The 23,418-nt window shown below is 38.6% G+C and overlaps 1 protein-coding gene across 6 annotated transcripts in view; it reads left to right on the top strand.

Moving 5' to 3' along the window:
- The window catches only part of NLGN1 (neuroligin 1), a 424,671-nt gene that overhangs the window by 78,979 nt on the left and 322,274 nt on the right, over window positions 1-23,418 (top strand). For 3 of the 6 annotated variants that reach the window (XM_030280465.4, XM_030280460.4, XM_030280466.4), the window contains exon 2: window positions 21,362-21,451. The exons of the other annotated variants lie outside the window; for them this stretch is intronic. The gene's annotated coding sequence lies outside the window, so the exon portion shown is untranslated. The remainder of the gene's footprint in view (window positions 1-21,361; window positions 21,452-23,418) is intronic. 6 annotated transcript variants of the gene reach the window in all.

The following is a 23,418-nucleotide window of genomic DNA, read 5'->3' as shown; positions in this document are numbered from 1 at the left end:
TAGAGATAACCAGGGAAGATTGTAACAGAAATGAGTAAATAATGAATTTTCTCTTCATTCTTCAGCTTATATTTTATTACAGAACTTATTTTTTCTTCATTTTATTAAACAGATTTGGTAAATTATTAGAAGAACATGCCTGTATTTTTATTTAATTTTAAAAAAGAATAACTTTTCTGTACTACACTTGAATTAGTACCTTTTAGAAACTCAACATCTTCTTGGTCTCCTACAAGTTAAGCTCATTCATTCTTCTTTTTTTCTACCTTACAAACAGAACCAAGTCAATTACATTACATTAAATAGTCCAAAGAAATGCAAGCTTAGTGTTGAATAGCATTGGCCTGGCATTTTCTTATTTAGGGTGACTACCAAACACACAGTCACATTCTGGGAATTCTCTACCAAAAACTTCAGTGTCCATGTTCAAATCTATTGTGGTAATGTAAAAACTTCATTTGGATCTGTCTTGGTTCCCATTTCTCCTGACTTCTCCTCCATGGCTATTCATGTTCTTGTCTGTGGTCCTTCAGTAGCAAAAGACAGTAGATTTTTCTTTCTTTTTTTTTTTTTTTTTTTTTTTAAGGCATTTTCATCCATCTAGTATTTGTTGGTGAGCCATAATTAAGGATTTTTTGAAGATATAAAAGCTATTTTCTGAACAGTAAAATATTGTATATATTATGACAGCAGGATTTTTGTAACTTCCCTGAGGTGGCTATGGCGAGGTTATGGGATGCTTATTGTAATTTTTAGTCAGGGGCAACACTTGCTGAAATCCAAGCTCTCCTCTCTTGCTGCTCTGTCTATTTAACTTGTCAGCATCATGTACACTAATCCTCACTAAATCCATTGGGGCTGAGAATTTCTTTTGCCAATCTCAAGGACTATTCTTCTTGAGTTTGGAATTGTAGCACCCAGCATAATCAGATAAATTGTTATTTTGATATTGGCTTTGCATAGTTTTAATGATGAAATATTAATAGGTCACAGTTAATTCTTTCAATCATGACAAATGATTGCCTCCAGCAAAGCTGATCTTATGAGTGTAGAAAGCAGAGGATCTGTTCTGATATTATTTGAACAAGTTAGTTGTCCTGTCAGTTTTGTTTGATTATCACAACAACCATTAGGAAGAAAATATTAAATGTCAGAAGATAACAGCCCCCTAAAATAGCACGTGAAGCCAGTGCTTTTTACATGCAAACCCCTCTCTGTCTGAAAGCAATATTGATATATAAATAGTATCTGAAAAGTCATCTTGCAGATTACATCAGACAGTAAAAAGGATTTGAATCCTTTCCCTCCCCTGTAACTTTTCCCACATCAACTCTAGCCCAGTGTCCAGTCTGGTGGGTTTTGATGGCAATAGGATACCTTGTGTACAGAGCTGATTACTTGGGAGGCTAAGTGCTTAGGATAATGAGCACGTTTCATGGTTTAATTAAAGGGAGTGTGTAGGGAGTGCAGCTTCCTTTCCCTCGCTAAAGTGGGGACAGATCTTCTCTCATTTGCTGCAGTCCTGTTCCTGCTCCTCTTTGCCTCCTCCTCTCTCTGGTAGTGCAGTTTACCTCTGCTGAAGCTCCTGGGAGGATTCCTGTCCTGGCTCTGAGCTGTTCCTCTGTGCTGGGCCATTCACTAACAGGCACTGACACGGGGAAAGGGGGGAGAACTTTGAAATCCCACTTTTAAGGCACTGGGGAGCCCTCAGTGTCCTTGGCTGAGCTGAAGCACAGGCTGGGCCCGCAGACAAACCTCAGGCAGCTCAGGGGCAGCTGGAAAAGGTCAGGGATTTGGACTTTCAGGAGCTGTGGTGCTGTGTGCTATTTCACCATGGCATGTGCAGTGAAATTCTGCCCTTGTGTCCGTGTCTAGCAGCGTGGTACTGGCGTGCACTTTAGTTAATTGCTTTTAGAGCATTTAATTATGCTGCTTACCAACATAATGCCATTACTGTCTCAGTGAAACTTCAGCGCAAGCAGGACTTAAGGATACATATCTGCTCACAAAGCCCCACCAAATTAAAAAAAATATTAGTAATAGGTTTATTGTCTAGGAGATTTCCCTAAGGAAGGGTGGACTGCTGCTTCCACACTCTTTCTCTTCCCTAACACCATAAACAGATTGTGAGTGAATGTACCTTATAGTTATTAATAATAGATTTGTGTCAGCACAGATAGCACATGTATCTAACTCCTTCATTTACAAGTGCTCAGTAGAGCAGGGATCTCATTTGGAAAGGGACAATACCTCAAGCTGGAGAGGGATGAGCAGCGTGCTGGGATGGCTGCCCTAATTTTGGGGCAGCCCTCTGCTCCTCTTGTGAGCCAAATTTCACCTTGCACTGAAGCCCTGTGACCCTCTGAGCCCCCAGCCAGGCCCTGTGAGAGCATCCCTGCATCAGGTACCGCTGCAACATCCCTGGCCTGGAGAGGCACGGGAAGAGTGGTGCAGGTTTCTGGCAGTGGGAGGTCATTTCTCCACCCCTTACAGCTCTCTGCAGGCAGCAGGACAAAGGGAATGGCCCTGCTTCTGCTGCAGTGAGATTGTTGGCCAATGGTAGACTGGAATACATCAACTTTTAGCCACTCATAATACTGCTTCATCAACAGAACTTCGCTACACTCTCTGTGCTCTGTATTTGAGTATTTTATCTGCTAATTATAGTGTTCAATTATCTAATATACATGAACATACTATAATGAGTATTAAAACAGAATAAAAATTATAAACCTGGGACCAGCTCCCAAAACTTCACCACATGTAAGTCTATTTCATATATTCAATTAAAATTACTAGCTCTCTATTTTATTTTTTTTTTCATCTCAACAAGCATGTAGGACTTATACCCTGCCATGACTTGACTTGGAGGTATTTTTCTTCTGAGAGCCAAAGAAACCTTATAATTATAATCAGATCAGTTAGTATGAACAGTGATAATAGTTTTAATAGTGTTGCCTTTGATACCTTTGTGCTATTCATTGTAGATGAGCACTTAATCCCTGGAATCTTCCACCAGTAAATTCAAGTGATTATTTAATTTTTTTTTAAAGGAGAAGTCCTACATAGTTGCTTGCTGTACAATAAGCATTTTACTATCTCCAGGCAGTTTTATTACCCCACTGTGTTTTCTGTACAGAGCCATGACCCTGTGCTGGGACAGAAGCCAAAGGATGAGCAGCATGAGATGTTATAATTTGGTTTTATTTGAGACCCTTTTAACAATATAATAATTTATGATAGCTAAGCTTTCCTTAGGGAAAATGTGTAGGAAACAATTTTATCTTTAACTCACTTTCAAAAACACTGGTTTGGACAAATAATTATTTCTTAAGAGGTATGTTTGTAGGCAGCATAGCTAATTAATCTAAATATCCTTGGGTTTTGTGGCATTTAGGGATAAATTAAGTTATATATCTCCTAGCAGGGATGTTGAGAGCTTTGTTTAGGAAAATGTTGGCGTCAGCACTGTTCTCTGACACGGTGTCTCGGTGCATCCGCAGTATTCACATACCCAGAACCTATTTTGCTGAATCTAATTGATTCACACATTCCTCTCTGAAATTATTTAATATCTCATGTTCAAAAAGATAGCAACTTTTACAGATCATTTCATTTAAAATGTAGGATTCCAGTTTATACTTGATAAGCCACAATGCTGGGAAGTGCAGCATTTTCATGAATAATAGCTGGAGTACCTGAAACAATTTTTTAAACAGCTCTCTTTTTTTTTTTCTTTTTTACAAGTTTAATTGGAGCAATCTAATGCATGCACATACCATGAAAACTATATTTTGTGGCGTTCAGCTTTCAAGAGGGAGCTTTTAATTTGTTTTAAACCAGGACTCTACCCTGCTGATGGGTTGCAAATTGTTGTCTGCTGTACTTACAGATCATTCCAGCTCTTTTGTGCTCTAAATAGAAGACAAAGTGAAGCTTGAAACAAATCATCCAACTTCAGCATGTACTGGGTTCTCTGTGCCACACTACTTCTAAATAAAGATAGGCATTCCAGGTCAGTTCACAATTGAGTTTCAAATTGGATTTCGAATTGTTGCTCCCTTCCAAAGGCAACATCAACAGGTCTTGGATTCTCTCTTTAAACAAAAGTTTTTAGCAATTGTAATTGCTGAGAAATGGCTTTAGCCATCCATGTCTTATTTGAGTAACCATCTCTACTAACTTGTGATTTCTGAATATGTAAATAGGGTGTATTTTGGCCGATTTAACATGATTTTTATAATCATGTTGGTCATTCAGAGGGCTGTTTCTTTAATATTGGAGTTAAATAGTCTTCAATAATGCAATGCATGATGTTTTTGTCTGTTGCAGCTCTCTTGAAAAGCAGTGCTATCATATTTGAATGACTACTCTGAGATTTCTGCCAAATGCTGTTTTCTGGCTGAAATAACCAGTGAGGTATAAGTTTTAGCCACAAATGTTTTTAAGAAAGTGTTCAGGTCACCATCTGATTCCAGTTCTGCTGCTATCTTCTATTATCACCTGAAGTAAAAGAGATTGGAATTTTCTTTAAATAAATGTATCCCATAGCAATGCTTGCAGAGCAAGCATTTATTAAGCTGTTCTTATACCAAATTGTTCCTATTAAATATTAACCAAAGTTATTTTTAAACTTTTGAGCTCCATGTTGCATGTTCCATGGCATAAATCTATTATCTGTCTTTAGGGAGGTAATGAGAAAGATGTGGTAGAAGTCAGAATTTCTATTCATATAATTATATCATTATATTGTGAGCATTTATAGCCCCGGAGTTGGAGGTACCACAGGGAAAATTTGTTGTTTTCTGTAGACTGTGGGTGTGGAAGAGTAAAGAAAACCATTTAAAAATTGACACAGCTTGCCAAAAAGGGAGATGGATTGGTCTGAGAGGAGCACAAGAAACAGGAAAACTAAAGAGGTCACTGAACAGAAAGCTGATATGAACATGTCAGGTGTTTTTCCTTGTAAGGCCAGATATGCTCTATATGGTGCCTTAGCATTTGTTCTGTCAGTGACCCACACGTCACAAAAATTGTAATGGAAAACTTGAGTTGCCTTACAGCACTTGAGAACTGGCTTCCCTGCATCCTTGTGTCTTTCTGGGGTGCCTAAATAAGCAAAGATTTCATATGGAAATATTCAAAATTCCTGAAGTAAGGATTCTTAATGCTGGCAAGGCCCTGAGGTGCACATAGGAATCAATGTGTGGGTGCTTATGCTACATCCTGCTGCCTTACCTACACAGAAAAATAAAATCACAGTCGTAGGCACAAAGAAGCAACATTGGCCAGTTTTATTGTGCAGCTTGCTTATTCCAGTTGTGCCTAAAGATCAGCTGAGGTCCTTCAGACTGGAAATATTGTGAACTCAAAGCAGCTGACAGTTCTTGAGCTGAAGTTTCACATTAATGTAGGAAAAAGCAGACAAATGTGGGATCTGCTCCTTTTCCTTCAGCTGAGTTTTGAATACAAGTTTATGGGAGCTCATCCTCAGCTGCTCCATTCTGTTATTACTCAGATGATGTGAACGAAATGATGGCAATTTTTATCAGTGCCAATGTGCTCCCATGTTTACTGGAATTTTCTCTAGTAAAAGTACAGCTGAAAGAAAATTTCGGCTAGAGAAGAACAACTTATCCACATATTGGAAATGGAGCATATTAATTGGATATGTATGAAATGAAAATTGCCTTGCAGAGAAACAGAAATCAAACCTACTATTTCCCAAGTATTAATTTCATCTGTTATTTTATTTCATCTGCAGTGATAGGGGATGTCTTTTTTGCATTTAAAAAGCCAGAATCACTCTTTGGAGTTTCCAAATGAAAACATGTCTATCTTTTAATGTGGGTTGTTAAACTGAGACCTGAATGGCCTATTTATTTGCTTTGTTTGAGTGGAAACTGGATCTAATCTGTATGTACACCAAGGGCTCTTCCTCCCTCAATTTCTCTAAAAACTGCAATTAAATTTTAGACATAATAGGATTAAAGCATTATATTGCATATGACATGACATTTGTGTGCAGAATTATTGGATTTTATATTCTCACTGATATTTTACTTGAATATAGAGATAAAAAAGATGACCTAATTCATCTTGTATATCTCTTTCAGGACCATCCCTCTGTTTTATGCTACTTATGCTTTTTCCACTTTCATTTTAAGTCTGCCATTTCCTTGGAAGATTATTTCACAGCATATTAGACCTCACTGTTAGGTGGATTTCTTTTTTTCCTGGTATACAGTTTTCTTATATCTTTAAAATACAGAAGGCAGCAATTTTTTAATCTATTTTGAGCCCATGGAGCATAGTAAAAATTGTAGTGAGACACAATTCCACCAAATAAAATAAAATATTACTGAAAAATGAGTATATGATATACTAATATCTAATATATTAATATACTAATATATTAATTAGCTTTGATTTTAGAGTAAATGAGTACTAAATACTTGGGGAAATAGTTGTGTTCTAGAACTTTTTGAAAATTTATTTCTACCATTTTATTTTGCCACTTTGCTTCCTGTACTGTGTTAGGGAAACTGAGGGCCACATAGAAAGTAAGGGACACCTTCCTTCATTTGGAGAATTTGCTCTTTTATTAATTAAAAAATATTTTTAGCCCCATATCTCTGTGTGCAGGACATCTGTGGGGCAGTAAAAACGCAGCAGATCTGGGGCTAACATGCCAGGACTGCTTCCCTTTCAGCAGCCAGGATGTGCAAGAGCTGAGCCAACACGCCAGCACTCCTCTGACGAACGGGGAGGACAGAACAAAAATCTGTTGATTAAACACTCTGGCTGTGAGACGAGGTTGCAGATGCACAGATAATAAAATGATTGCATGAAGGATTGATGTGGCTTGGTGTTAGGGATGGGGTTTTTTTTCCCTCTCCTTCCAAGCAGAAATGTGTGGCTGGTTCTTTCCTCCCCCAGCCCTGCAGAGGTGAAAGTGGGTGGCTTTGGAGTGGCACAGGGAGGCTTCACCCCCAGCCTTACCCAGGGCTCCAAGGAATGCCTTGGCACCAAATTCCTGTGCATTTATCCTGCAGTTTCCATTTTGGAAGAGGCCAGTGTGGAAGGAGTCCATTTGGCCAGTGGCTCAGGAAGAAGGGGCGTCCAATAGACACGGCAGGTCAGGAGCAGCAAAGTGAGGTCCCACCCCCATCCCGTGAATCCCTGAATCACAAAATGAGCTGGCAGAGCTGGATCTTCCCAGGACACCACTCACAGGGCTTGGAAAGAGCCAGGAACTCCTCTTTTGGGAACAAGAAGTACATCTTGTGAAAGCGACAGGATTAGCCAGTATTTATGGACTTTAATCGCGTTCCAAATACTCGTTTTCGAAGAGGCACCTTCAGATTTACCTTCCTGACAGAAAAATTATGGCCTGTGCCATGTCCCAGGGATGAAACTATAGGTAGATTTTCCACCTGTTGACAAATGAAAGTGATTTAAACCCCTGGGTTTAAGTTGAAAATATCAAGTTGAAAATGAGCAAAAAAAAATCCAGTTATAAATATTTAGTTGTTTTTTTTACAGAAAGACTTGAACAGAAAGACTTGGATTTTTACAGGAAGTCTTTTTTTTTTTTTTTTTTTTTTTTTTTTTACAGAAAGACTTAGAACAACAAGAGGTGATTTTTAAACCCCATATCTTGTATTAAATATGGAGTTGGTTTTGCTTAGGCAGAAATACATACCACATGCTCCTACTCATCTATCTGTATCTTGCATGTATAATTGCATGTATCTTAACATGCGATTACTCAGAATATTAATTTTTCAGTCTTAACACAATTTATATTATTTAGTTTTAGGTTTTCAAAAATATGAATAATGTAACTTAAGTCAGTAGATTAACTTCCTGCTCTAGTTCTGTCATGCCATGTGTGAATAGGAATTTAGTTTTGATGATAATATATAAAATATAATTTTAATAAGTTGCTGAGACTGCTGAGATGCATTAAGAATCAGTAAAAGTAAGATTGTCCAAAATTTATTTTGGGTTACATACCTATTAGTTTAAAAAAAAAAAAAAAAAGAAAATTTCCATCAGTTTTGATGGTAATTAGGGCTTTTCTGGTTATCATTTGACAGAATTTCCATGATATTGTGATATCAGAAAGTGGCCATGCATGCATAGCACAGTTGTCAGAAGAGCCAAATTAGATTAAAGAGGTAGGAAATGAATTGTTTAAAGGCTGAACACCTCATGAGTACAGAGGGAACCCTACCTAACTGCTTGATATTCTGGAACATTTCTAATTTTTGAATTAATAGATGACATATTTTTCCTTCTAGTTTCTTGTCATAAACTGAGAGAGGAAGCCTGCTGGCTTTTCAGCTCATAGCCATTTCTCCAACATTCAAGGAATTAATCTGAATGAGAAGATATTCTTCAGCTCATTAAGATTTGTGAGGCACTACTGGTTCAGTATAGTTTTAAATGAACATTTAAAGGATTTTAATAGGTTATCAGACATTTATATTTTAACATTATATTTTAGCATTGCTAATCACAGTATCACGTAGAAATTTAGATGTGATAATTTTAAAACAGAGCTGCTTGTAGCCTAAATTAAGTAGCATCGATTCAGCATTGATTTTCACTTCTGCTTGAGGTACAAATACTAGTAAAAGTGAATTGGGAAAGGAAATAATACCTGAACTCTTCAGTGCAATCCTCCAGCCCACATCTGCATGGTGCATATATAATTCTGTGTAATTCAGGTTCAGTAATATCAGTGTCTCCTCATTACAGTGATACACGTGGTAATGAAGCATTGCATGTTGTAACACAAACTTCCCTCCAGGGACACGAGGCTCATTTTGAAGTCTCGTATCACACCACCTCTCCAGGCTGAATACTCTGCAGAGATGAGATGGTTTTGCTATTCCCTGGCCTCCTATAAACTATTCCAAGAGATCAGCTGGCTTTGATGTTGCAGAATTTAGTGGAGAGGCAGGGAGGTGATATTTATACCAGTATTATTTGTGATACCATGTCTGCATTTCACATTTGGGTCACTGGTTAAGTGGATTTGTGCGTTGGCTCACAAAGGTGTTTCGTGTTCCAGGTGGGTGGTGGTAGAACGTGTGAGTTAATCTCCCAGAAGTGCAGGTAAGCAATCCCATAATTTGTGTACTTTACAATGATCCAGCTGAGAAACTCATCCAGGAGCATAAAAGAGCCCTGATGAGAAAAAGATAAGCAACATATGTAAGTACAATCTTAGAACAGAGCCTTTAGCATTAATAGAATATTTTGTAGGAATCTCATTAGGCTGTAGCTAGAATTTACATACTGAACAATACTGTACTAAATCTTCCCTTAAGGGGCAAAAATGAAGTGTAAACCTGGCTTCTCCAAGGCTTAAGATATTAAATGGAAATAATTTTTTTTCATTTCAGCAGCCACAGCCTTTCCTTTCCTTCCTTTGCTGTCTTGGCTCTGTGTTTCTGGTGCATTGTACTCACAGATCTTTGACCATATTCAAACCAGTCCTCTGTGGTGCAATGTATACAAATCTGTCCAATCTTCATTTTCTGTCATCCAAAAAGTTCTGCTCTCCCTTTCTGTGGGAAATTTTTTTTTGCCAGCCGTTCAGTCATCACTGATTTTCTGTCACTGAGAACCACCATATCCTATGAAGTTCAGGAAAATGAAAAGCTCTGCAACAGGGAGGGAACAGAAAATATTTTAAATAATAATTATGAAAAGAGGCTATTTAAGGAGCATAAATGAAATTGTGAAACATGCACACATACTGCCTATGAGTCTCAGCAAACAGGAAATCAATTCCATAGTTACATTTCCAGGGTTTGCAGCAGGGTTTGCACTACACCCATCGAATGCTCCATTTCTTTCAACTACTGAAGTTACTGAACTTCAGATACACTTCTCCTACTGCGTTTACAAATCAATTAACTCAAAAGAACAAAGCATTTTTCCATGCTAGAGAAGTAATGCTCATTAAATTTTGGGTAAGGTGCAAAGACAATTACTTCTAAAAATGGATGAAATTAATTGCACTCTTGCTTGCTTTTGATCTTGTGCAGCTTACATTATGCTTGTTGGTTTTCTTCCCCCTCTCTTGAATGTGTCAGTGTTCCAGAGACAAACATGGTGATTTAGTGATTAAAACAATATTTTTTTGGAATAAATTTCTATATGCCCTGTCTGCTCTAAACATAATAAAGCTGCATAAAAGCGTTATCTGAGGTTTGATCAATCCTTGCTCATCACTGCAGTATTCAGCAGAGTATTAGGCAGTGTGGTCACTCTGAATCCTAACACTGATTTTTCTGTGATACTCTTTGGGGTTTTTTGAGCCTGTGATTTTGGATACCTGGTTATTTATGAGACTGTGGCTGCGCTCAACTCAAATTTGCCTTTCATTCAGCTGATTTGGATGCAATCACACACTGAGGGCTGGGCTCTGGGCAGCCCCATGTCTTGGCAGAGGGGAAGGATGGAGATTTTGGTGATATTCCTGCAAAATGGGGTCAGACAGCAAAACCCAGATGACCAATGATGATCTCTTGCTTCGTGCAATGTGAGATCTGGAGGCAGCTGATCCATCCACCTGCCAGAGAATGGGAGTTAGAAGGGATGGTCTGAGCACCCAGCCTGCTTTGACCTCCTCAGACCTGGCTGTCAGCAGTCAGTCTTAGCACAGCTTTTAAATCTCAGTTTCTCCCACTCTGAAGAAACTAATACCCCTTACTTTTCAGGAAAAATAGTGGGGATTAATTAATGCTTTTGAATTTATGGTATTCATGTTAGGTACTAATTAACGTTGTAGATACAACATACTTGCTTTGGTAGGGAGTTTTGCCGAAGTGGCATCCACAAGTGCTGCATGTTTAAACTTTTTTAGCTCCCAGATGATGGCTGTTTCTTCAGAAATGCATAATGACCTAGCAAGTGCCTTTTTAAAAGAGCACATTTTTGTTGTTGTTACATGCTTGTTTAATCTTTTGAAAACAAAGACACTCTTCTCACTAATTTCTTCCCTGTGGTCCAATTGTGGGGAAGTGGACACTTCTTGGTTTAGCATGTAGTTATTAAAAATCAAGACAACGTCCTTTCAATTACACAGAAAGAGGAGTAATATCACAAATCTTAGTGCTAAAAAGATAAACATTTTTCTGAGAGTGGCTGTTGTTTTGTGAGAGTGTTCCTGCAGTGAACCCCATGCTTCATGAGCAAGTACCTGTGGTCAGTAGAAATGCTGGCTAAGTATTTAAAAGAATTGTTCTTTTGCTTTGCTGCATGTAGGCAAGATGTAGATTTCTGTGGATATATTTAGTTATTGAAAAATGACTTGCAGATTGTTTCTGTCCTCTCTATGCTGTTGGGGATAGAAGCTGGAATAGGAGCCTCAGTGGGTGTTGAGTGGGGAGGAGGGAGGTTTGGGGTTGCATGAAGAAAATTTCCATCTTGAGGTGCTCAGAGATGTTTGAGGACCATGGTCGTCAGGACCTCTTTTGAATCTTTGAAACTTTGAGAAGAGTTTTTTAGGAAAAAGAGTACTGTTTAATTCCTCAGCCAAAGGACAACCTGTCCTCCCTATAATCTGATTTTGGAGTCAATAAATTGCTGGGAGGTATTTTATGTGTTTATATTGTAACATTCAGCAGTTATTAAACTTTATATTTTAAAATTCTATTTCTTTTCCTCTCATACGATTACATAAAGGAATGGAGGAGGGAAAACCCCAACGTTTCTCCCAGTGGATTTTACGTAGAAATAAGAATGTTTCACAATAAGGAGATTTTACTTATGAAGTGCTAATCCAGACTAATGATGAGAATAAATTTTTTTTCATTAATCTCAGGAACCCTCCATCTACCCAAAATGTAAAGGTTAATCATTGCAATCCAGTGAATGATCTTAAACCATACCAGTAACTTTTTTTAAAGGTGGGGAAACCTAGACAAAAATTACTGTCCCACAGAAACATGGTTTAGTAGCAATAGAGTAAAGTGATTATAAAATCAGAGAACTCTTGGGTTTGAGTCCAAACATTGTGTTTTAATCTATATTTGTGGTGAGGAGCTATAGATACAGGGCAAGGGCTGAATTCTCCTAATGCAGCTATTAATCATAGAGCTTCACAGATCACAGCTCCCTTTTCTATGCCATGTGGTTTCTGCAGGCAAGTGTATTAGATGAGAATGAGGCAAATGCCTGTTGATTAAGGGCTGATCTTGGAGTTCAAGTCTTCATCACCATGTTCTTTTGCTGTATGATTGATGAAGCTCAGCTATAATTAAATTTAAAGCCATAGATTTGGCAAGGAACAGTATCCATTAACTGGACTGATGTCATTTTATCTCCTGTGATTCATTAACAAGTGGCAGTGTGTGTTTCCTACAGTTTACCTGATGTCCTAGGACATGAAAGGTCTTGGGATGTTAGGCTTGTTTATTTTCTTAATATCAGAGGAGATGTCAATTTAGGTTTGACTAATTTTTAGCTGTTCACAGAAGAGGCATAATGTTCTTAGAAGGTTTAGTATTCTGTTTATGATTGTTTAACATTCAGCATCAATGATTTTATTGCACAGACGTTGACATTTTACTCATTATCACTTTGGTGTTCATGCCAGGTTCTTGCAAGAAGTGTATTTTATGCCAGGTGCCAAATAACCTTTTGTCATTCTGCTGAATGAGGCACTGCTTTTGTCCTACAGTCAAAAATTACATCCAGATCTTATGAACATTAAAAAATATCCATCTTCTCTTCTGCCATCCCCTCTGACACACACCCAATTTGGCAAGGACTAGCAGTACTTCAGAATCCATACGTTCTGCTCAGAGTGAGAAGAGACATGCCCCTCATTTCTTAAGATCATCTCAGGCCAATTAAAGACCTGTGTAAAGGAATAGATTTTTTTTCTGATTTATCCAACTCTTGGCTCTAAGGATGATTACCAGACTGTAGAGCCATGAGGGCTGCTTAAGTAACAAATGTGTTAGATTCTGGGACTTGAGGAGGTCCAAGACATATGAAATTTTGCCTATAAATAGCTGTGTGCACTAAACCCACCCCTAAGGCTACATGTGCCAGGATGTGTAGGATGATTGTTCTGAGTCATGTTTCAAAAAGAAAAGCCAGAGAAAAGAACATGAGACAAACCTGTAAATCCTTTAATTAATTCAAGAATTATTTATGTTAAATTATCATACATTTGCAGGATTACACATCTGCATTTTTCTTAGCACACTCAACTATTTTAAACCTAACAGCTAATTCCTAATTTGCTTTCATATATTCTTTGTAAAGGCAAAGAAAAGCTTAAGAATTCTTATGTAAACCAGATCATTCCAGTGCAATAATTTTATTACTGCAATCCGTTACACAGCACTTTGGTGACAAAAGAGTATATCTTGGAAAAGCAAATCTTGGAATTCGTGAAGTGTTGTGGGAGGGGGCTGTTTTCTTTCAAACCTGTTTTATTATCTTCCCTTTGCACTTGGCTTTAGTCTGAATAAAATGAAGTGTGAAAAAAACCTGCCCACGTATAAATCAACATGCTCTTTTTCTCTACTTAATTCAGCCAAAGAAATGACTTAAATACTCTTCTATAGTACTTTATTGCATTCCAAGAAAAAAAAATTTTATGATGCGAATACTACCATTTCTTTCTGCAATAAACCTGTCATGGGATTTGAGTTATTTGCTTGCCCTTTCAGGAAAAATAAAATCATAAAAAAACAAATCAGAAGACCTTAACACAGAATGCAGACCTGATTCATTACAAATCCCACGTCCCTGTTTCTTAGCAGTTGAGCCAAGTTTAGGAAAACCTCTCATCAAATCAGGGTACAACCTAAAGTTATGAAGCAAGGCGCTTGGCTTCTGTAAATGGCTTTTCGTAGTGGAAATTAAAGGAATTTGACAAACTAAGCTCAGTTGAGGAGCTGGCATTTAACGCTTTTGTGTCTTACTTTCATCTTCCACCTTTGTATTTGAAATTTTCCTTCCTTATTGTTGAGGAACAGTAAGGAAATTCTTGTTGGGTGGTTTGTTTTTTTTTTTTTTTGGTATATATTTTGCAATTCTTTCCACAAGGACAGTTTCTCAGCTCTTTGGGTGATAGCTGTCTGTTTTCACCAATTCTGTCCTTCCAAACAGGAAGCCAGGTGTGTCACACACAGCCAGGTGTGTCACACACAGGCATGTCTGTGTGTCACACACAGAGCCAGATGTGTCACACACAGCCAGATGTTTCACACACAGGCAGGTCTGTGTGTCACACACAGAGCCAGATGTGTCACACACAGAGCCAGGTATGTCACACACAGAGCCAGGTATGTCACACACAGCCAGCCAGGGGTGTCACACACCACCATGTCTGTGTGTCACACAGAGCCAGCCAGGGGTGTCACACAGAGCCAGTCAGGGGTGTCACACACAGCCAGGTGTGTCACACACAGCCAGTCAGGTGTGTCACACACAGCCAGTCAGGGGTGTCACACACAGTCAGGGGTGTCACACACAGCCAGGTCAGTGTGTCACACAGAGCCAGCCAGGTGTGTAACTAATTGGATCCACTTGTCAAGATGATGCAGCTCTAATTACCCTGGATCTAAATTCCCCTGGAGGGTGACTTCAGAGGAGCTCTTCCCTCCTGTGAAGCATATCCGACCTGCAACCTTTCCTTTAGTCGCACCTGGGTTAGTGTAGATTTCTTCTTTGCCTGCTTTTACATTGGTTTCTAACACCTTGAACTCTGCAGTGGCACTGCATGTTTAATAACAAAATTTCGGAACTTGCTGACACGTTAGATCCTATTGTCTGCTGGTTTATAACACTGCTGAGTTCCTCCTCGAGGTGGAGCTTTGTCAGATGTTTTCTGACAATCTAAATAACTGACAGCTTTGACATTTAGTGCACCCCTTTGCCAGGTGAGGCAGTAATAGGCTCAATGAAACCTGAGTTACTGAGGCATGACCTGAAACAATATTAGCTGTCCTTGATTATGCTCTGAATTTTCATGTTCCCCTCCTCCCCATCCCCAGTGTGATCCTTTTAATGGTTGTCTAAGACTTGCTCGACAACTAATGGGAAATGAACTGACTGGTAATTTCTTGCTGTGTGTCTTCTTGGCCCCATGCCAGTCTCCTGAAATGATGGTGCTAAATATAAATTTTCATTACACCTTCTTCAGTTTCTGTGCTTACTTCATGTAGTACTTTTAGATGAGCATTGTTTGGCTCTGGTCTCTAATGGCTTTTATGAACAACAATCCAGTTAATTGACAGTTTGGGTATCATCACCTTTTCTTTTAACTCCCCACCATCATTTCCATGTGTTGAGTTTCAGGCCACTGTCTGCCCTCTTCAGTTTTAGAGATAGGTACAGGAATAATTGCTGTGTAGCATTCCTGCTCCTTTACACTCCATCACCTTTCTTGCCTGTCAGTTGCTGGGTGCATAATTATGCTTAAAATATCTTTTGGTATTAGTTAAGATGCTTTGCACTATTTGATGCTCATTTTTCAATTTGGCTCTCTCAAGTATTTTTTATTGCCTCAGGCTCTTGTTATCATTTACATAATCCTCCAGTATTCTGGATGCCTTCTACCTTTTGACGCTGTCATTTCATCCTTGATACTGTTTTTCTCATCCTCTGCTTCCGCACATCAGCTCCAGTTCCCATTTGTGACGTTCTGTAAATGTTTTATTGGAACAAGCATAGCCAGTAATATCCTTCCTTTACTACACTTGATTTTCTGGACTCTATTTAATTCACATCAATTTGCTTATACTCACTTCTCCAAATTCCACCCCTTGTAAAGCCTATCCTTTTTCCCACTTTTTTTCTTAGCACAATCTAATGAATATTTTGTGTATGCAGACATGATTTGCTTTCTAAATCCACAAGAGCCTTCAAGGAAATGCTATCTCTTCTCAACTCTGTTTTTTATTCAAAAACCAAAGTAAAGTGGGTTGCACATTAGGCTCTCTCACTGTCTTAAATCAGGAAATAATATTTGTTACATGTGAACTACAGCTGAAAGTGGATTAGCCACCTAAGGTAATTCCAAGTGATTTAAAATGGTGGTAGCTTTAAATAAAAGGCACGGTACAACAGTAAGGAGATTTTTTAAATTGAAAACAGAGTTCACTCATAGTAGGACCATTTTCATACATCTGTTTGGATTAGATTAGTCAATAATATAGGAGTATTTTGTTAGAGCAGAGTATGAATTATTCCCAACTTGATGTGCAAGCAGCCTACTCTCATCTAGGGATATTTTGCCACAGTTGCTGGCCATAAAAAATACAGAACAGTGCTCAGTTTACTCCTAACTCTCAGAACTATCATATCAAGTTTAGTTGCAAAGATAATTTAGTTGTAGATAATTAAAAAAGAATTCTAGCAAGTAATAAGTACAACTTAAGTAATAACATTGGCATTTCTTTCCCACAGTTCAAATCTCCTTCTTGATATTGAGGTTCTGGGCGATCTTAAAGATTTACTTTTACAGCCAATGTTTTGCCTTTCAGCAGGGAGAGGTAAAATTTACACTGTTGTCATGGATGATCTGTGTTTTCCTATGGTCTGCTGCGGATTCCTGACAGGCCACTGAGTGTGTTCAGAGATTTGTATCTGAAATCTCTCAGAAATTACTTTAATTTTGCTGTTTACTCTTACAAAGTATCATGTGCTGAGTGAAAGAAAGAATAATTTTAACTTCCTTTGTGAAATGTAATGAAATTTTGGGAACAAGACCCCTCAGAATGTGAAGTTACCTTTAAATTAACAGCTTTAATGTTATTGCAGAGCAATGTTATCAGCTCTAATTCCTGAGACATTTACTGTTTTGCTCAGTGAATGTTTGTGTTACTGCAATTTGATGGTTGCTGCTGCTATTATTCTTTCAGATATGCTATTTTGAGGGATTTTCTCCCCAAAAATGAATATTTTGGTATTAGACAAGGCAAAAAAAGCCAATCTAACTCTAAAGAGAATACACTAAGCTCGATGCTTTTGCAGAGACAAAGGCAAAAGGGGAAGCAGGTGCTTTAGTCACTCGATGTTTTGGTAGAGCTGTTTGTAGTAGCAACTTCCAAAATAATGAGGTGTCACTAAGCTCCTGCTGATATGAGAGAAGGGCAAGCTTTGCCTTCTTTCTGTAATGAGAAATCAGCCTTTTCCTGCCTTCCTACACTTTGTGTTTTTCTGCTGTCTTCAAAACATTCTGTGCCGCCAAATAATTGTTCGAAGTTATAGCCTGGGGATTTTTGTTATTTTTATCCCTCTCACCTATTTCTGTGGATAGAAAGCATATTCAGTACTCATCACCACCTGCTCCTTCCTGTAATGTCACTTCAGCTGTAAACCACCTGCGAGTGACATGGCTTTGCTCATTAATGTTTTAGGTGGTCAATGATTTAATCACTTGACCCTCAGTAGATCAAGAATTCCATCAATGAGCTGTGAATTAACTCCTATGTGCTCTACTCAATTTCCTTGTCTGTCTGTGGAAAACACATCTTTTTAATGAGGACATAAGGCTCAACTCTGCATATAAGGATCAGTGTTATACCACTCCTTGAAGTGTGAAAAACGGATTTTTTTCCATAATTTCTTGTTTGCTTTGTCAGTTTTAGGCATGTACTTCTAGGGAGCAGTTTTAATATTTGCCCCAGTGGTTGAGAGCACTGTATCTTGAACAGGAAGATGAATTTTTTCTTGCTACAAGTGGGGACTAATACACTATTTTAGCGTAATTGGATATGATATATTGCATGTGTCTCTATGTCTACAATATCTAAGTATTTTTTACATCCTCCTAAGCTATTAAGCGAAGTATTTTACAGTGAAAGAGTGCTCCACAATTTAATTACACATTTTGTACAAAATATTTCCATTTAACAGTTCCAAACTGTCTCTTCCCTTTAAGTATAACCACTTTGGCTCAGCTCCCATCCCTAACAATGGGAATGTCACATGAAGTCCCTAAGTGTTTGAATTTTTTTTTTTTAGTCTCCATTTATAAAATGTGTCTTCCACTCTTTATCCTGCACTCAGTGTTTAAATTTCTGGGATGGGTTCTACCACTGTTTTCACAGTGAGAGCAATGTAGTCAGCAGTGGCTGTGTTTTTGCCACAGTGTCTTTGCATTCCCAGCATAGATTGAAAATCCCAGCACCCTTGCTAAAAGCCCAATTCTCTTTTTTGTCTCTTCTGGTTTAGTTCATTAAGCCATTTTAGGAGCCCTTCTTCCTGGCAACCATTCACAAGCAGGTATTTTGCTACAGAAAACTGACTTTAAAGTAATTCTTCATATCAGGGAGGGGGAAATGGTGTGGCTAACAGTAAATATGTCCCTAAATATGAAGGTACAACGGGTTTCCATCACACTAGTTTTGGAGATAGAAGAAAGATTTTCATTAGACCCATCCAATATCTCCATGAGGAGAGTTCTGGGTGGAGAAAAGATCATGTGCAGACAGAAAAGAAAAAATATCATAGAGAGGTTTTAAAATTTATCCTCATGCATTCCTGAGCCTGGACTAAAGGAGGTTTGTGGGGGACTTTATTTCCCTCTATAACTACCTAAAAGGTGTAGGCAGGAGGGGTTGGTCTTTTCTCCTAGGTAACAAGTTGTAGGTTAAGAGGAGATGGCCTCAAGTTGCTCTGGTGAGTGAGTTTTTGTTTAGATGGAATATGAGGGAAAAGTTCTTCACTGTATGGTCTTGGAAGCATTGGAATAGGCTGGTGGGAGGATGGAATCCATCCCTGGTGGTATTTATAAGTAGATGTGGCAACTGGAGGCAGGGTTTTTTGGTGGAGGTGGCAGTGCTGGGTTGGCAGTTGGGCTGGACAGTCTTGGAGGTCTTCTCCAACCTAAAGGATTCTGTGGTTCTGCAAAAGAGAACTGCCTTGGCAAATAAAGGTACTAAGGCAATGCTATGCTGTTGCTAAGCAAGAAGTAGACAGGTTTTGTGCAATTTTCTACCTTTGGATGGGTGTTGTAGCTGGTCTGAGTTTGTTATCTCACAGAAGTCCTTATCTGGACGGTTAGTGGCAAGAGACAAGGGCAGTGAGATAACAGGAGCACTACAATTAGTATTAATTGACCTAACTCATCAAGAACACATGCCTTATGTTGTTTGTTTGACAAATCCTGGCTGCATGCTCCAGAATCGAAATGCAAACAATTTAAGGTATCACACTGCTTCCTAGATGAAGCAATCACTCAGTTTCAGATGCTCAAAAGGTAATAAGATGGGAGGAAAGAAAATAATTAAGCAAGGGAAAGGAGATAAAGATGTGAAGGATTGAGTGTTTCTTTTTTTTCGATGTAAACATCTATATGTTTCCAAATATTAAGAATATAAGGTCTTCTATAATTTAGTAACGTCACAGGTTAATGTCACTCTGACTTCATCCTTAGTATATATTCAGACCAGAATATTCTATTTACCTTTTGAAAATGAGCACTATTCATGTTATTACATTTGCTGCTGCAGTACTGCAAAGACTAACATACAACTTAGCAAATATTGAGTAAAATGGTAGTGATTCCCAAGATTATGGGCTCGCTGTAGCCAGCAGCAGGTAAAATGCACAATCAGTGGGCTTAAATTGTTTTGTGTTGTGGTTATTTGATCCAAAGGACTAATTTCAACTTCGACATCAGATAGCCAGAGGGGTTTTCTTCCAGAACATGAACATCAGAAGGGCTTTATAAATCGGGCCTGGCGTGCAATTAAAGCTTTTGGAGATACTAAGTAAACTTTCCACTTGGATGCCGAGCTGACTCCCTCTGACATCTGAGCGTGCCTTTTGTGAGGCTCATTTTTTTTAGTAGGTCAAGAGATCTAAGTCTTAAATGAAGCAGGCTCTATGAGACACAGCTTTTCATTACCAGCAGGATCACGACCTTGCAGTGTATATTGAATTTAAGTTTAATACCGTAATGGATGGGACTTGTAATAAAAATTGCTAGATGTTTTGTGGATGAGTAATAAAGAGTAGATTAGAGTACAGGACTTCAAGAGTCCATTCAAACAATACTGAATTTATACTACCTTTTGGCATTGCTTTTATAGTTTGGAAACCTTATAATAAAACTCAGGCCTTGTCCATTATTTAATTACTTTGCTGCATTTTTTGGCACTTTCTTGGTAGCTTAATAGGTAGTTTGCATAAAATGCTCCCACTGTTAAATATCTGTTTGTGCAGCAAGGAACGCAGTGGTGTTCCTTCTGTCCTAATGTATCACTTAAATGGAGATAAAATAGTGATTACACTTACTCTTTAGGACCATAGACTTGGATTTACTTGCGGTTCCTGCTACATATGTAACCATTTTGGCAGACTCATTTACGTTTTCAGAAGATCCTGGTACTTGCTGCCACGCTTACTCTGACTTTAAGTGGAGTTTTATTTTATGGTCCTGTCATTAACCTGCTCATCCCTCACCAGCTGTAAGTGTGAGCAATCCCTAGTGGAAGAAAAGGAAAAAAAAAATAAAAGAAAAAAAGAAGAAAAAAAAACTTAAGATGTTTGAAGCCTTTAAAAGGGCATTAAGCACTATATGGCATTTTCTGTTGTCGTGATGTTTGATATGGAGGTTCCCTGTAGTTAAAAGTATGAAGGTCAAGCAAGCAGACTAAAAATTAAGGATCTCAATTACTGAATTTATTCTAGGGTACTAATAACAATGAAGCCTTCAGAATTGCACAGGAGAAATGAACTAAAACAATTACATGGCAGTACAAATCCTTCAGACATCAAAGCCCACATGAAAGGAGGTTTCTTTTCATGCTGGTTAAACACTGCTAAAAACCAGCAAGATCTCCTTAAAATAGATGCCACTTCCTTGAACTATACAGGTGGTTGCATCTCTTGTTTGTATTTCTATTACTAATATTATTATTATTTTGTTGTGTTCTGCACTGCATGTCATGTCAGTGATCACACTAGTGAAAACTCTTGAAGTAAATTGTTATTAATTATTGCTGTATTATAGTGCATCATAAATATAATACTTCCTGAACAGTAACAGCAAGCCTAAGAAAGTTAGTAACTAGCTTTGGCATGGCATGAGGTCACAGAGGAGAAGGACATGTTAAGATCAGCAAAGTAAAAGGAAAAAAAAAATTAATTTTTTAGTGTAAATTCTAGTAACTATGACCTTTAAAAAGTTTTCAGAAATTTGTCTGTGCTCAGAACAGACATGCTGTGAGTATATCATAGTTCTTTATTTCACTTCTCCTTTTTCACCCTCCATCCATATACCTTTTCAGCTCTTGAAAAATGCCAGTGTAAATGTGCTGTGAAATATGTCTGCCACCTAAATGTTCCTTTTCTTTTTATCCTTCATTAGGACATTGTGATTTATAATGACCGGCTGTTCCGGATTGTGTCAATTGCTCTGGAATGGTGGCATTACTCTTTGGATTGAAGCACAGGACAGGTACTGGCAATACAAAGCACATTTGGCTTGGCAAACATTGCTGAGGAATAGCTGTGTCCTCCTTTGGGATGGAGCAGCAAGGCTGAAGGGAAGATTTAAGCTGTCCTTTCAGCTTTGGACTGTTCCAGTAGACTTTTTGTGGTAAGACTATAGCCTGTACCAGGGAAAGGCTTGGACGAGGCAGAAGAGGGTTTGTTTTGGCAACTTTAGGGTGGATATCCCCTGGAAGATTCAAAAGCTCTCCTAGGAAGGGACACTGTGCTGAATGGAGGAAGCAGAGACCTCTCTAAGCCCCTCTATCCTTCTCCTACAAAGACCTGTGTTAGGCAGCACAAGGCATTTAGACTTCTGCTGAGTAAAGCAATGACAGGCTTGCAGATGGAGAATACTAAAAAGAAGTTTTCTTGCATTTTGGATGGAAAGGGAAAGGTAGCTGCAAGCCAATTCCACTGGTGGAGCTTCAGAGCAGCTGCTCATAACCAGCAGCACAGCCTGAGAGGTGAGGACCTCTGCAATCTGGTAGTGGCACTGCTCAGCTCCCTGCTGAAGGGACCAGAATTCTGCTTTTGGGAATCTAATCTTCCTTTTCTGCAGCTAATTCTGTAGCTGTCATGTTTTGATGGTAATGAATTGAGATGGCAACCAGTACCTTGGTCAAAAAGGGACAGAAATGTTGAGAGGAGCCAGTTCTGATGAGTGCTGTGTGAAGGATGAGGAAGGGCTGGGTCGTTAGTGATGACTGATGCTGGAGCAGAAGCATATAAATGATATAATGAAGTAATACACTAGGGCACAATATGAAGCCCCTCTCGACCTGGGAAATGTATCACCAATCAAATTTCTTTTCTCTTGAAGGTCTTCTCTTAACCTTGCAAGGAGGGCTTGATGGGAATTTCTGTCAACTCTCCACTTGCTTAAATGTCACTGGATGTTTTAATTTACAGGCTTTATCAGCCTGGGAGTGGTAATGGTCTGGCTGTTAGTGGAAAAGAAAGCTTGTTATCAATATTAGGCTCTTTTTATTTGGGAGCATAGGTTTCTTTGATTTGGTTTACTTTAGAAGAATAATTCTGAGATATTTAGAGAAGCACAACACAAGGTCACGATGAATTTCAACACAATTATTTGATGATTTAAGACAGCAGGAGAGCCTAATGTGAAGCCCATTTTACTTTGTTTTCTTGAATAAAAATGAACTATTAAGAGGAGCAGGCTGAAGTTTCTGATGGCTCCTGTAAATCATCTCAGCTGTCGGTGGCACACAGCAGCTTTCGAAGGAGAATATCAGCTGGTTTTTGTACTTGTTTAACTATTAAAATAAAGTCCTGCAGGCTCTGAGTGGAAGCTGTCCTGATGTATTTATATGTCCTTTCATGGCTTTATCCCCAGCCATGCTGCCTCCCTAGGCAGATTAAAGCTGGAAGAAAGGGAGCATTTTTCCTGCGTGGTTTGGCTGTCTGCTCTGTCAGGGCCATCCACCACAGGTTGCAGTCAGTGGCCACCTTCACTTGCCAAATGTTTCTGACCTTGTCCTTGGGAAGCCCTGCAGGAGGGGGCTGTGCCTGGATTCTGGAATTGAGCTGGAATTCGGGTGCTGTGCAATGGTTTTGGTTTTCTGTCATAACGTCTGACAGGCATTTTGTGTCTGTCTTCCTGCTCACATGTGAAGTTCTCTGCTTCTTGATTCACTCAGTGTTTTTAGCAGTGACCTGAGATCATTCCAAGCATCAAACTACCAGGAGAAGGCATTTGTTGCTTCTCCTCCTGACTTGGACTTTTTCTTGTAGACTACTATGCTCCATTTGATATTTTGGATATACTGAATAACTGTAGATTAAGATATAGCATCCTAATATTGTAAATACTTCGCTTCTTTTCATATATTTGATCTTAATATATTATTTAGCTGCTAAGTTTCACTTTATCTGCCTGTTTTTATTGCATTAAGGCCACCGGCTTTCATGAAA

The sequence above is a fragment of the Taeniopygia guttata genome, chromosome 9, assembly GCF_048771995.1.
Source record: "Taeniopygia guttata chromosome 9, bTaeGut7.mat, whole genome shotgun sequence".
NCBI classification, from domain to species: domain Eukaryota; kingdom Metazoa; phylum Chordata; class Aves; order Passeriformes; family Estrildidae; genus Taeniopygia; species Taeniopygia guttata.
The sequence above is the reverse complement of the archived record's forward strand: the minus strand, read 5'-3'. Positions and strand labels throughout refer to the sequence as shown.